Source organism: Meriones unguiculatus, chromosome 1 (genome assembly GCF_030254825.1).
Source record: "Meriones unguiculatus strain TT.TT164.6M chromosome 1, Bangor_MerUng_6.1, whole genome shotgun sequence".
Taxonomy (NCBI): Eukaryota; Metazoa; Chordata; class Mammalia; order Rodentia; family Muridae; genus Meriones; species Meriones unguiculatus.
The window spans coordinates 97,581,123-97,595,378 of NC_083349.1; the positions used below are offsets into that span (position 1 = coordinate 97,581,123).

Sequence of the window (14,256 nt, forward strand, 5' to 3'; positions counted from 1 at the left end):
TCAGTACATAAAACACAGTTCCTGTTTTTTTGGGAGCTACAATTCAATAGCCAAAAGTAGCAAAGTTAATGGGGGAGTTATTATAAGTCATTTAGATACAGAAGTAAAGACAGAAGACATTGAGTTAAATCAGATGACAGAGGATATGTTCTTATGAAATGGAAGTCTGTGTGTGTGTGTGTGTGTGTATGTACTTTTGACAAAAGATGCAAAACATTTCATTGAAAGAACAGCCTTTGAAAAGTACCTTGAAGAATACAGAATGCCCAGATAACTGTTCTCTCCTCTTATTCTCAGGGTAAAGCAAATAGATGCGGTTACATTAAGTCATAACCCCCACAAGGTTCACAGGAAATCTTTTGGTCTTTTTCGCCGGAAACAACTTTACCTTTATCGTGAGATATTTTTCTGTTAAATGACCTGTAAAACATCCCTCAGAGTAGGAAAGAAATAGAATAGACATGAGTCTCCTGAGATTTCTCTTTCCCTAGAATACTGCCTATCCAAGGCAGATCAGGAACCCGGCCCATTTTGCTGCAAACCTCACCAAGAGCATGCCAATTCAATTTGGCAAGCTCAAAATGGCAAACACAATTTGGAATACACAAGCACCCCATACCTTGGATGCTCCTAACATCAGAGCAGAATTCCCAAGGGTTTTGAAGTTCAGCCAGTCAAAGCAAATGTCTGCAAACCCTCTCGACAGAAAGCAGACACCCCTTCGCTGTTATATTTAGCTGCAGAGTCACTGTGGGGCCCGGGTATCAATCACCTTGCAGAGTAAATACCTAGCACCTTACAGTGCATTAAGACTAAGACGCACCAACATAATAGACTGTAGAATAAAGCCTGTCCTAAGGAGAATTACCGTTGACTTGACAGAGGAGGAAATAGAATTATATAATGTAAGCAATACCATGCAGCTCATCAGAAAGGGTAAGCTGGTGGAGTGGTTATCAGAACGCAGCTCTTTCATCTGAGTCCTGGGTTCATTTTCTAGAATGCATGCTTTACATTAAGTCTGTTTTCCTTTGTCATGGCAGAAGATGCTACCTCCTCCAGCTGTCTGCAGTGACTTGGTAATAGTAAGAAAAACTGATCGGTCATTATTGCCTGATTTTGGTTACTTCTCTACTGTTTTTCCTTATCATCCTTTTCATCCTTGAGTCTTTTCCCCTTTGGTGTAATTTCTGACTCCAACTTTGTTCTTCGAGGAGGAGCTTGGAGGAGAGAGACAAAACTAGATCCCTTCCCCATTCGAAAGTAAGTGAAGACTTCCCTGGAATGTCACCTGCAGGTCTCCTGGTGAAACCTACTTCTCTGAAACACTTTGTTACTTGGTCATTCCTAGGCAACAATAAAATGGAGGAGTTTGCTTAAGAAGGATTCTGCAAAGAGGAAACAGGACAGGAGCCTACCACTGAGGGCCTCTGAAAGACTCTACCGATCAGGGTACCAAAGCAGATGCTAAGGCTAATAGGCAAATTTTGGGCAGAGTGCAGGGAATCTTATGAAAGACGGGGGAGATAGAAAGACCTGGAGGAAACAGGAGCTCCACAAGGAGAGCCGCAGAATCTAGAAATCTGGGCCCAGGAGTCTTTTCTGAGACCAATACTTTAACCAAGGACCATGCATGGAGATAACCTAGAACCCCTGCACAGAAGTAGCCCATTGGCTGCTCATTATCCAAGTGGGTCCCTAGTAAGGAGAACAGGGGCTGTCTCTGACATGAACTCAGTAGCTGGCTCTTTGATCACCTCCCTCTGAGGGAGGAGCAACCTTGCCAGGACATAGAGGAAAACAATGCAGCCAGTCCTGATGAAACCTGAGAGGTTAGAGTCAGATGGAAGGAGAAGAGGACCTCCCCTATCGGTAGACTAGGGAAGGGGCATGGGAGGAGATGAAGGAGGAGGGTAGAATTGGGAGGAGCCAAGGGAGGGGTCTATAGCTGGGTTAAAAAGTGAATTAAGTGTAATTAATAAAAAAAATATTTTTTTTAAAAAAAGGATTCTACTTAAGAAGTAGAAAAAGAGTTAGATGGCTATCGACCGTGCCTAGCACTCAGCTACATTAAGCTGGTTTTTAAAAATAGCCTATGCTAATTTTTGTTGTATTTAATAGAGTATATCTTGTTTGATGTAGAGATAAAGAGTCATCAATTTAACCACAGGGGGATACAAAGTGAATAAAGTGTAATTAATAAAATTTTTAAAAAAGAGTCATTAATTTTAAACAACTATACTATTACCCATTACTCTCCATTGTTCTAAACATGTTGCTCTTCTACAGAGTAGTCGCCACTGAGATTTCTTAAGCTTTCTACTAATGCACCTATTTGATACTTTGTTTTAATTTGTATTTTTGTATTATTAATTCTTTCCTCTTAATTCTTTTGGTGTTGTTTTCTTGTTTATTTGTTTCAAGAGAGGGTCTCTTATAACCCAGGCTCACTGTGTAGCTCACTGTGATTTTAACTTCTGATCCTCCTGCCTTCATTTCCCAAGTGCTGAGATTGGAGGAAGGCATCACCGTACCAGTTTGTCCTTTTAATAAATTTTAATAAAAAACTTAAGCAGATACAAATTTTAAGAATGTGTTTTTGTATACATGCCTTTGCAAATATCACCTGTAGCCGTTACCATTAGGGGACAGCCATGTAAAAGAATGAAATTAGTGACGGGAACCACATATTCCAGACCTTGAGGACAACAGGGTGTAACTCCACTTTAAAAAACAAAACCTGGGTTATCTCTATGAATAGTCCTTGGTTGGAGTATGAGTCTCTGGGAAGTTCCCTGTGTTCAAATTTTCTTGTTCTGTTGCTCTCCTTGTGGAGACCCTGTCCTCTCCAGCTCTTACTATTTCCCAGTTCTTACCTAAAATTCCATTCACTCTGCCCAACAGTTGCCCATCAGGCTCAGCATCTGCTTTGATAGTCTGTAGGGCAGAGGCTTTCAGAGGCCCTCTGTGGCAGGTTCCTAGGTTGTTTCCTGTTTTCTTCTTCTGGTTTTCAGAAGCCCTCTGTAGAAGGTTCCTAGGTTGTTTCCTGTTTTCTTCTTCTTCTGATGTCCATCCTCTTTGCCTTTCTGGATGGGGATTGGACATTTTAGTTAGGGTCCTCTCTCTTGCTTAGTTTCTTTAGATGCACAGGTTTTAGTGGGTTTGTCCTATGTTGTATGTCTATATGAGTGAGTATATTCCATGTGTGTCTTTTTGCTTCTGGGACAACTCACTCAGGATGATCCTTTCACCCCTGCACAGATGTAGCCCAGGGCAGTTCAGAGTCCAATTGGGTTACATAGTAATGTGAAGAGGGACTGCCTCTGACATAATCTGATTGGCCTGCTCTTTGATCACCTCCCCTTGTGGGGGGGGGAGCAGCCTTACCAGGCCATAGTAGAGGACAATGCAGCCACTTTTGATGTGAACTGATAGACTAAGATCAGAAAGGAGAGGAGAACCTCCCCTATCAGTGGACTTGGGGAGTGGCATGCAAGCAGAGGGAGGAGGGAGGGTGGGATTGGGAGGGGAGAAGGGAGGGGCTTATGGGGGGATGCAGAATGAATAAAGTGTAATTGATGAAAAATTTAAAAAAATAAAATAAAAATGATAAAATAAAAAAAAACCTGAAATAGGAAAACCTAAATTGCAAACAAACAAAAAACAGAACTAGAAGGCTCAGTGTACATGTCACTAAGAGGGCCCCTTCTCTATTCTTCAAAACAAGATTTATTCCCTGCTTAAGGATTAAGTCAGAGTTATATGCCACAAAAAGAAAAAAAAACTATTATTATTGACAGTGAACAAGCTTAACATTTCTTACTCGCTTAGGCTTGTGTTCTTTAAGAGTAAAAACATTTTCTAAATCCTTTCCTTAACCAAGTCCTACTAGCTCAATGGGACTGCCACAGTAGCCTAGAAGCACAGCTTTTTAAGTAAAGACCCTGCTTCTCCTGTCCAATTTTGACAGCTTTGACCCTCTGTTATCTTTCCCTTTAAGGTTAATCATCCAGAGGGCTAAGAATCATTTCCAGTCAAATAAATATCTCAAGCACTGGTCTATTAATTCTCATGTAGTAGGATAAAAGAGTAGTTTTCATTCAGCTACTCATTCATTCATTCAATCAATCATTCATTCATTCATACACTAAATGTCTCTCAGGTCCCATTAGCATCTTATTACTAAGCTTCTCAATGTGAAGAATCTGGTGAGGACTGCAAGCTTTGTATGTAAATCAGGTAGAAACTGATTTTACACCAAAATCGGGAGAATAAGCCTGCCAATCTCTAAGGCGTATTTGTAAGAGTGTGTAGTGGCAAGATTGTGGGTGGGAAATGGGCTGGCTGAAAGGATGTCTATATGTGTATTTTTATCACCCATGTGTTGGATGAGGCTGAGAGCTGCCAGATAGCTTCTCGACAGCTTGGAGTTACTGTTGGGAACAGGTCCATGTATGGAAGCGAAAGCCGAAAGGCATAGATAAGCTGGGAGCCAGCTATGCAGCCATGCTCGGAGACACTAAGGACAAGAGTCCCGGGTCCTTTCTTTCTGGTCAGTCTGGAGCAGTCGTCAGAGCTGGTCGGTTTCGCTTCCAGCCCACGCAGACAGAGCAGGCTTGACAGAGGTAGGGGCAAAGCTTTTCATGAAACTTACGTAAGAGGTGATATGCCGCTACTCCTGCGGAGCCCTCGATTTTCCTAAGGAAAGATGCCAAAATATTTTTTTGGGAAAAAAAAATTAGAAAGCGATTGAGATTTGGGTTGAAGTTGAGAACTGAGGCATTTAACAGCTATTCCGTCACCGGGCAGGACAGTTTAACTACTGAAGGAAACTAAATCTCTTTTTCCTGGGTCGCTCACCGGTAACACTTGTGTGAGCCTGGTTCTTCCTTGATATTGCCAGCCCATTTTGGGATGGGCTGCAGCATCCCACGATCTACACTCGTGTGCCTTAGGATAGGGTGGGCGGGATGTGTCATTTTTCCTGAGTGTTCTTGGGAAGCTAGCAAAAGCTCATCTTGTGGCTAATTCTTGGATTAACAAGGGAAGGTTGGTGGTAAAAGGCATTCTTATTTTTAGCAGCTGAAGTCAGTTTTGCAGTGTTTCTCGGCAGCTCCGAGATGGATCACAGCCTGGTCAAAGATTTTTGGGTTGTTTTCACAAGCATGTCCTGTGTAAGTTAAAGTAGCTGAAACTAGCTATATTCTCTGGCTTTTTCTAAGTACTTTGGGCAATTTTTTTTCTTTCTTCATTGTAGAGGTGCAAAAACTTAAGCATTTGAAAGAAAATACTTCTAAATATTATCATCATTTTTTTTTCCACCAGTCACGTTTTTAAAATAGTGGCTTGCACCAGAATAGGAAAAGCTCTGACTCAGGAGTTCAAGGTCAAAGCATGGACATAAAGAAAAGAGTAACGATACCAGCATCTATGTGACTATTTTCTGGAGTACAGGTTAATCAGCGAATCATATTCATTGCATTTTTAAATGCCATCTCAGATAGTTACTAAATTGTGGTCATTAAATGAAGGAGTTCTACTAAAATTGTGAGCAAAGCATGTCTGCCAAACATTCATGAAATCATGGAGGAGATCTTAGGTTATACTTATAAAATACATGTGTTTTATCCACGATGAAACTAAAATAATTCTTACAAAGGATGGTGAAATTTACACTCAGGATTTATCTTAAGGACAATGTGTGTACAATTCAAGTCAGATTTTAATCCGCCCCATTTAGTTCAGTTTTCAATTGTGTGACATAACATGTTGTGGGGGAATATTTAACGTGCTTTGTCTTCTCTGATGACAGATATGACACGGGGAATAGTGACTATGCCTGTATAGTTTGTGATACTGAACAGGGAGATGTTCTCTGGAAGGGAAACTTTCTGGGGAAAGGACTGACAAACACAGGGGAAGTGTACATAGTGTTTTTGTTTAAGCTATAAAGGGCTTCACTTCGCTAAAACAAGCAAAAAAGGCAAAAAAAGACAAAATGTGGGTTTATTTCAACAATATAATATCATTATCATGATATTCACAGAACTAAAACATGTAATATGGATTAAAATATTATTTTACTTAGTCTTTTATTCTGGTAATACATTCATTTATAACATTTAAACTTAGCGGTTTACCTTTCTAAAGCAGGTTAAACTTCACTAAAAAATACTAATATTCTGGGAGAAGGGAAAGAGGAAAAAAGAAGGGGGAGAGTATAGTGAGAGGAAGAGAGAGGGGAGGGGAGAAAAGAAGGGAGGGAAAGGAAAAGGAGAGGAGAGATTGTACATTCTTTATTCTAAACTAACAGAGCAAAGCTGTCATAATTGTAGCTAAAGTGGAACAGGCCTAGAAAAGTACACAAGAGTGCCTCTAAAATACTTAATTAAACACCACGTGCCTGCCAGCTTCGCCCCCACCCCCAGCCAAAAAAAAAAAAGCAGAGCAGGAACTTTCCCAGTTCTCAATGTGTAAAGGATTCATGGAAAGGATGTCACCAGCATGTGTGAACAGATGCAGTGCATACATGTTGCTGGCTACTTTTCTCTCATTTGCATATTGCCAGGCACATTTCAGATTCACACTCCTCATGCGAAATATCTGTTCCTGTTTTTTCCTCCTCTAACAAACAAATTCAAGAAACATTCAAGAAATGATTAACTCCTAGTTTTATGCATAATAGGTTTACATTAATGACAATCAATCTCCTTGTCCTACTGATTTGTGACACACACACACACACACATATATATATATATATATATATATATATATATATATTCTTAGACAATCCATATATTTTTATTGATCATATTCACCCCTCACTACCTCACTCTAACTTCACCTAGGGCACCCATCCCATCTCCCTCACAGGTTGATATCCAACACCCCCCTTCAAAAGAAAAATTCAGTTAGAGTACTCTGGTTGCTTTTTGTTGTTGGTTTGGTTTGGTTTGGTTTGGTCAACTTGACACAAGCTAAAGAGTTATCTGAGGGAACCTCAACAGAGAAAATACCTCCATCAGTTGCTTCCAGGCAACTGAATAGTGTGTTGACAGGGTTGGGGGCAATGCCACTATGGGCATGTGGTTTCGAGTTGTCTATGGAATCGGACTGGGAAAGCCATGGGGAGCCATCCAGCAAGCAGTGTTCCTCCCTGGCTTCTGCTTCAGTTCCTGACTCAAGGCTCCTTCCTGGAGTTCCTGCCCTGACTTCCCTCGATGATGAAATATGACCTAAGAGTTGTTAAGAGGAAATTAGCCCTTTATGACCCAAGTCGTTTTGTATCATGGTGTTTTATGCATCAATAGAAGCCCTGCATCACAGAGGGTAGTAGAACACTGGTGACCTGTGACTTGCTAAACACTGAGATATGACTATGCATGTAGAAAATTGATACCAATATCTTTGTGAGAACTAACGTGTTTCATATGAGAATGGAATGGATTTAATGTTGTAGGTTAAAGTGACCTGTAGTCTGAGGCTTATTCATGGTGACAAGTTAACATGTGTCCACATAGCACACAACACAGCTTTGATGTTTCTATGTACATTATGGAACCAGAGAGGGTGCTTTGTGCTCTTGCGTGATTTCTTACGTGATAGGTAGAAGAAGAAAGTGCTTAAAAATGGTTGAAGAGGACTGATAGAGATGGAGAGAGTCTATAGGAGCAGAAGAATCACATCTTCCCTTTCTGGAAATATGGACATATTTGTTCCAATTCCACAAAACCTTACCATGTTTTAGGGGAAAAATACCATTGGTTAATCTAAGAAGCAAACAAGCAAACAAATAAACAAAAAATTCCAAACAACTCTATTTGCTGGGGTACTTAAAGCTGACATATTGATTAGTTCCAGGAGGAACACCAAAAACATCTCAAGAACATTAAAAAAATAAAATTACAAACAGCATAACACTAGAGAAGCAGCCTACTGGACAGGAATTTGAAGACCAGAGAGACGTGTTTGTGCCGGTCATTGAATGATAGTGGAAAGTCCCTAGAATCTCAGGTCATAAGTGAGCTGCCCTGCCCAAGAAACACCTCTTTCACTTGCTTAGAGTTATTTTTTCTCTCAAGGTAAGGTAGTAGAAAAAAAATGTGTATCTAAACGCTATTCAAAGTATTTTCAAACTATAGAAGTAATCAAAGGGAAACCAGCTCAAGTGGCCCTTAGCATTGGTAGTAGAATTAGCCTTCCTTCCTCCTCTTAGTGCTCTGGACTACATAATGGTTCTCAACTCTGTCTGCACCTCTTAGTCCCTCAGGGAAGGTGAAGCTCAGTGGCATCTCTGACCAACTGAATACTCTGGTGAGGACCAGACTAAGGTAATGTTCAGTTTCTGAATGCATCCCAGGAAATTTCAACATGAAGCCAAGACTGAGAACCAGTTCCTGCTGAAATAAGAACATATCAATCAGTCTAGTTTATTGTAACAAGGGAAATAAAATGTCTACAGCTGAAGATTATAAAATAACATTAATAAAACTCAAAGTTCCTAGTAAATGTCTGAAAATCCCAGTACTGGTAAGGCAGAGATAGGGGAATTCTAAGTTTGAGGCCAATTGGGGTTATATAGTAATAAACTGTCTAGAAGAAAGGGAAGGGAAAAAAAAAAAGAGGGACAGAGAAAAAGTAAAAAATAATCTATGTAAATTTGGCTGATAATTAAAGGCTTCAATATACAAAAATAGAACTAATTCTCTATAGATGGAAGTGCTGTGGATATTTGATATATTTCATACTCTTTAGTCCAAATTCTGTGTGAACACCAGCCACAATTATTAAAAAATATATAAACTAGGCATGTTGATATTATGGTTCTTAACTGTTACTGCTTAATAAAATTTCATATTGTTTAACAAATCATCACATAGCCATCTTGAAAGGGGATAATACTTCTGCTAGCAATAATTCTCAAAACAATACTTTTTTTAATGAAAAATTATGCCATTTTGCTTTTTACCTTTCCAGTAGGGACCAAGAACTCTAGGGAAATAGTGTATACAATTTTATGCAAAGACATTAATAGTAATTTACCACACAACAAAATGAGGGCTGTGTTGTAGCTCAGGGATAAATTGCTTACAAGCATGGGAGCCTGAGTTCAGTCTCCAAGACCTACGCTTGTAAGGTCAGCATTGAGGGACTCAGGGCAGGAAGACAACTGGACAAGTCTGTTAGGAGGCCAGTTGTCAGAATGCTGAGCGCTAAGGGGGCTTTGTGTCTAACAGGTGAGCGTCAGCCTTGCTCTTCAGTGTGTTGATGACTGTAATCTGGACAATGAACCAGTTACTATAATTCTCTACTCCTTGGATATCATAGCTATCTTTTAAGGACAAGATTGTAAAATACTAAAAGTTTATTACAATGTCAAATTGGTGATGAGATCATCCTTATAACTAGTTTGGTTTCCCCAAAGTCTGATTCATTTTCTGGTCACTAAACATCCTCAGAGAAGAGTGGTCACATTTCTAGAAAGGTAGAGATGAATTTCTTGAGTGACTCAGCACTCTGAAATGAATTGTCTGAAGACTCTGGCTGATGAAGATCACTGGTTCTCCTTCTGCTCTGAATCCTACTAAGGTAAGTCTGAACACTTTCACTTCTAGTATCAAAAGTAAACAGACATATGCAATTATGAATATTTTATTGACTTTTATCTTATGAGTATATGAATGTGTTGTTGCCTGTGTGTTTATATGTATTGTGTGTACAGTTCCCACAGAGGCCAAAAAGAAAGTGTCAAGTCTCCCCAAATTGGAGTTACAGAAAGTTTTGAGATGCGGTGCAGGTGCTGGGGACTGAACCTGGGTCCTGTGCAAGGGCAGCATGTGCTTCTAACTGCAGAACCATCTCTCCAGATTCTACATTTACAAGTATGAAGAGACATAAAAGTATAAAAATAAAGTCATAACATTATGGCAAAGAACCCAGGAATAATCACTGTCATAAGTGGTTTTATGACTGGTGTGGTTTTGAGGAAAACGAGACAGAAGAATCCACTGAAGGCTCAACAGAGTAATGGATTAGATTGCAATTGAACAACGCCAACATGCAGAGTACCTTCAGTCTCTTCATTCATCAGCCGTGAGAGACAGGGTGCAATCATACATGAAACAGTGTTATGGAGCACTCGATAGCAAGATATTGATTTTAATGTCAAGAAACATAAGTTTATTAAACTATAAATCTTAACAAATACTACTAGTGTGCTATCCAAATGTATAAAAAAAAAGCATTCTTGTGAGATAAACAGCTTTTTGTATATTGAAAGCCTCTGTTCAAGTTCAGACATAGGCACATTCAAATGCCAAGTATGCAGCTTGCTTGAGGGCAAGTTACTAAACTCTAACCTGAGAGATGTTGAATCCTTCCTACTTTCTGATTACACTTCTAAGCAAATAACATGTACTTATTCATTAATCCTGACAAATACCCTGTAAGAAAATCATCCACATTACTGATAGTGATGTCAGTACCCAAATGATTAGATAATATGACCAAAGTCATACAGGAAACTAAGGGCAGGATTGGAAGCCTAGATTTACCTTCTGTCTTACACTGTCCAATATTTGTTTTGTAGCCATTAAGAGTATGAATTCATCAAATTAGTATGAAAAAAGTAGTCTGTATAGTCCCATCAAGTGGTTAGAACAAAATGACATTATTATTTTATATTACATTTATTTAATTTCACATGTTTAACAAACTAATCACTTGAAATGCTCCTTGTAAGTGTCATCTAATTAAGAAGCAATATTAATTGCATTTTGAAAATTAATGTTTCCAGATTGTCACATAGACATTCTTGTGAAATAGAAGCAAAACCACTGCCTTGTAACTATATTTCTATCATTATCATGCCTGTCATATTGCTCATATTTGAATTAATTATATAGAAATTCTAATCACCCTTTCCAACACTCTTCAATGTCATAGAGCATGGGAATTTGGATAAAAATGAGATAAGAGTCTTTAAATGGAAGTATTATAATTCTCCCATACATATTGAATCCCATTAAAATTCTAATTCATAAATCTAAATCCATGAACAAAAAGCCCACTTGATATTCAACTTATATTTTAGATTACGCTTATGAGCTCAGGCCTTCTGGATTTTAAGGTAAAATATGCACTAATATTGTGAGTCATGCATTTAGCTTAATAAAAATCATGATGAAATGTATTTTAACTAAGGCAATAAAAAACTGGTTAGTTTTTTTTGCAAGAAAAATGTAATGAAAATGTATGTCTTTTCTCCCCCTCTCCTCTTCAGGCACATGCAGAGGACTGTGTCAAATCTGCCTTCTAACACTCATGTATTTGCTTACCACAGATTCACAATAACTTATTTTATTGTTTCCCAAGAGATGGCTTTCCTGTTATTAGCATAAGCACTCTTTTGCTTTGAGAGAGAGAGAGAGAGAGAGCTCTATTATAAAACAGACAGTTGAAGTGAGAGACTAGAAAGGTTAGAGACACAAACAATACTTTCAGTCCCTAGTGTCTTTAGACCTGGATAAGCTTCGTTTTAAAATGTTGTACAGAACCAGGACCACATAAACGGTAAACAACCACAGTAATTCATAAATAATAAAGCATAACTTTCTGAGCAGTTAAAAACATTAAATTGCTGGCGAGGTAAGAACGCCTGCTGCCCAGTCGAAAGGACCAGTGAAAAGCCAGGCAGATAGGACGCCTCAGTAACCGCAGTGTTCCTGGGGAGAGAATAGAGAGAGGACGAGACAACAGGATCTCCAGAAGTCCCTGTGTAAGTCATCTGGAGAACACAGACATGAACACAGGGAGGCATGTCTTAAACGAGGTTAAGGTGAAGAAGAACAACTAAAGTTATCTTCTGATCTCCACGAGCAAAATATGATATATGCATGAATGTGCAAACACACACACACACACACACACACACACACAGAGTTGCTAGTAAAAGAAAGAAATTTTGAGAAAAAGAACCCACACACATTATGCTAAAAATACACATTCAAAGTAACATAAGAAAAAACTAAATCAGAGCACTGTTAATACATATTTAACATGATCAATTGGTGTTTTTCAGAGCCAAAGTAAAGGCTAAACTGTTGAAGAACACCTGCTAAATAGGTAAATAACAAAACCAATATGAACCTCAGAAACTCTCTCTTCCCATTATTATTTTAAAAATTATGCCATAATTACCTGATAAAATCATTTATTTTCAGTGGAATACATCGTGAACATTGCTTTCATAGACTGAGAATTATGTCTTCAAAAGCTGAGAAAGGCTCCAAGCTTCAAACCAGATTTTCCAAAATGTAGTCTGCGAGAAAGTTATTTATATTTAGTAATACACGATGTTATGGTTTAAAAAAAAGCCTATGAGCTATTGTACAAATGTCAAATCCACCGTAGATATGTGGAGGGCTCACTGTTACATCACTGTAGAATATGTACTGCTGTAGTATGAGTCCTGAGGAATTTTGTGGTGCACATGGGGAAAAAATGGTGGTACTTTATTCTGAGAGTGAAGGGTGGAGTCTGTTGAGAGATGAGATAAGCAATGATGACGTCATGCTTTAGGAGAAAAGGTAGAGCAGAGTGAAATGAAATCATTTCATAGAGGTCCTGACTATTTTTAACAGCAGCACTGTTTGAAACATGGGCACTCTTTGAATAAGACGATGGCATATTCTGACTGCTAACCTCTATTCAGGCTCCACAAATATGTTAGAGGAGGTGGTCCTGAGCATTGAGATTCCTACTAGATGTGAAAGGAGCAACCACGGGACACAATGAAGCTCAAACCATGCCAAAAGTTCCTGCACCCACATTTCTTTTTCCTAAGATATTTTCCTGACTGGTTAGGAGCTATGCTAGGATATTTCTAGAAGTGATCAGTTTATATGTGTCTCTGATTCAATTACAGCTTCATTTTACAAAGTGAAGCAGACACTCTGCATCAATATTCATAAAAGTACACACATATATGTAAAAAAATAAATATACACCCATCAAAGTATCTAGAAGGAAAGACATACTATATGAAAATTGAAAATATTATTTTAAAATGTTAGTGTTCTAAAATGAGCAAAGGTGTGTAGTTATACCTAATTTTCTGAGTTATATTGAAGAAAAAAGATAGTATAAATGCTAGTCTTTAATTGAAATATCTGAATAATAATATAATTGGTATATGATAGGCATAAATCAAACAATGCTCAAGCCAAAGGAAAAGTCAATCTATAATGGAAAGTTTCAGAAGTGGAGAGATCAGGGATACAAGACATATATCTAAACATAGTAAAGGAAATATACAGCAAGCCCATTCTCTCAATATCTCTTCAATATAGTCCTTGCAGTCCTAGCTAGAGTGACAAGACAACTAAAGGAGATAAAGGGGATACATATTGGAAAGGAAGAGGTCAAAGTATCACTATCTGCATATGATATGATAGTATACATGAGTGACCCAAAGAAATTCTACCAAGGAACTCCTACAGATGATAAACAACTTCAACAGAGTGGCCAGGTACAAAATTAACTCAAAAAAATCAGTAGCCCTCCTCTGTACAAAAGACAAAAGCGCTAAAAGAAAATTAGGGGAACAACACCCTTCACAATATCCATCAAAACATAAAATATTTAACTCTAACCAAGCAAGTGAAAGACTTTCATGAAAGAAAAAAAAAACAAACAAAAAACAAAACTCAAGTCTCTGGAGAAAGAAATTGAAGAAGATATCAGAAGATAGAAAGATCTCCCATGCTTGTGAATTGGTAGGATTAGCATACTAAAAATGGCTATTTAACAAAAGCAATCTATAGGTTCTACACAATTCCCATCAAAATACCAAGAAAATTCTTTACAGACCTTGAAAGAACAATTCTCAACTTCATATGGAGAAACAAACAAACAAAACAAAATAGTTAAAACAATCCAGTACAATAAAGTATCTCTATCTCTGATCTCAAGCACTACTACAGAGCAACGGTAATAAAAACTTCATGGTGCTGGCACAGATATAGACTGATAAAACAATAAAATTGAATTGAAGACACAGAAATAAACTCACACACCTACAGACACTTGGTGTATTACAAAGAAGCCCAAACCGTACAATGGAAAAAAAAGATAGCATCTTCTACAAATGGTGCTGGTCTAGCTGGATGTCTGCAGGTAGAAAAGTGCAAATATATCCATATTTACTACCTGCAATAAACTAAAGTCCAAGTAGGTCAAAGACTTCAACATAAA

At 38.2% G+C, this 14,256-nt stretch overlaps 1 protein-coding gene across 1 annotated transcript in view; it reads left to right on the forward strand.

The window, feature by feature from the left end:
• The first annotated feature begins 4,540 nt into the window (after positions 1-4,540).
• Slc8a1 (solute carrier family 8 member A1) overlaps positions 4,541-14,256 on the forward strand; it is a 368,033-nt gene continuing 358,317 nt past the window's right edge. The window contains exon 1 of the mRNA XM_060363750.1: positions 4,541-4,625. The gene's annotated coding sequence lies outside the window, so the exon portion shown is untranslated. The remainder of the gene's footprint in view (positions 4,626-14,256) is intronic.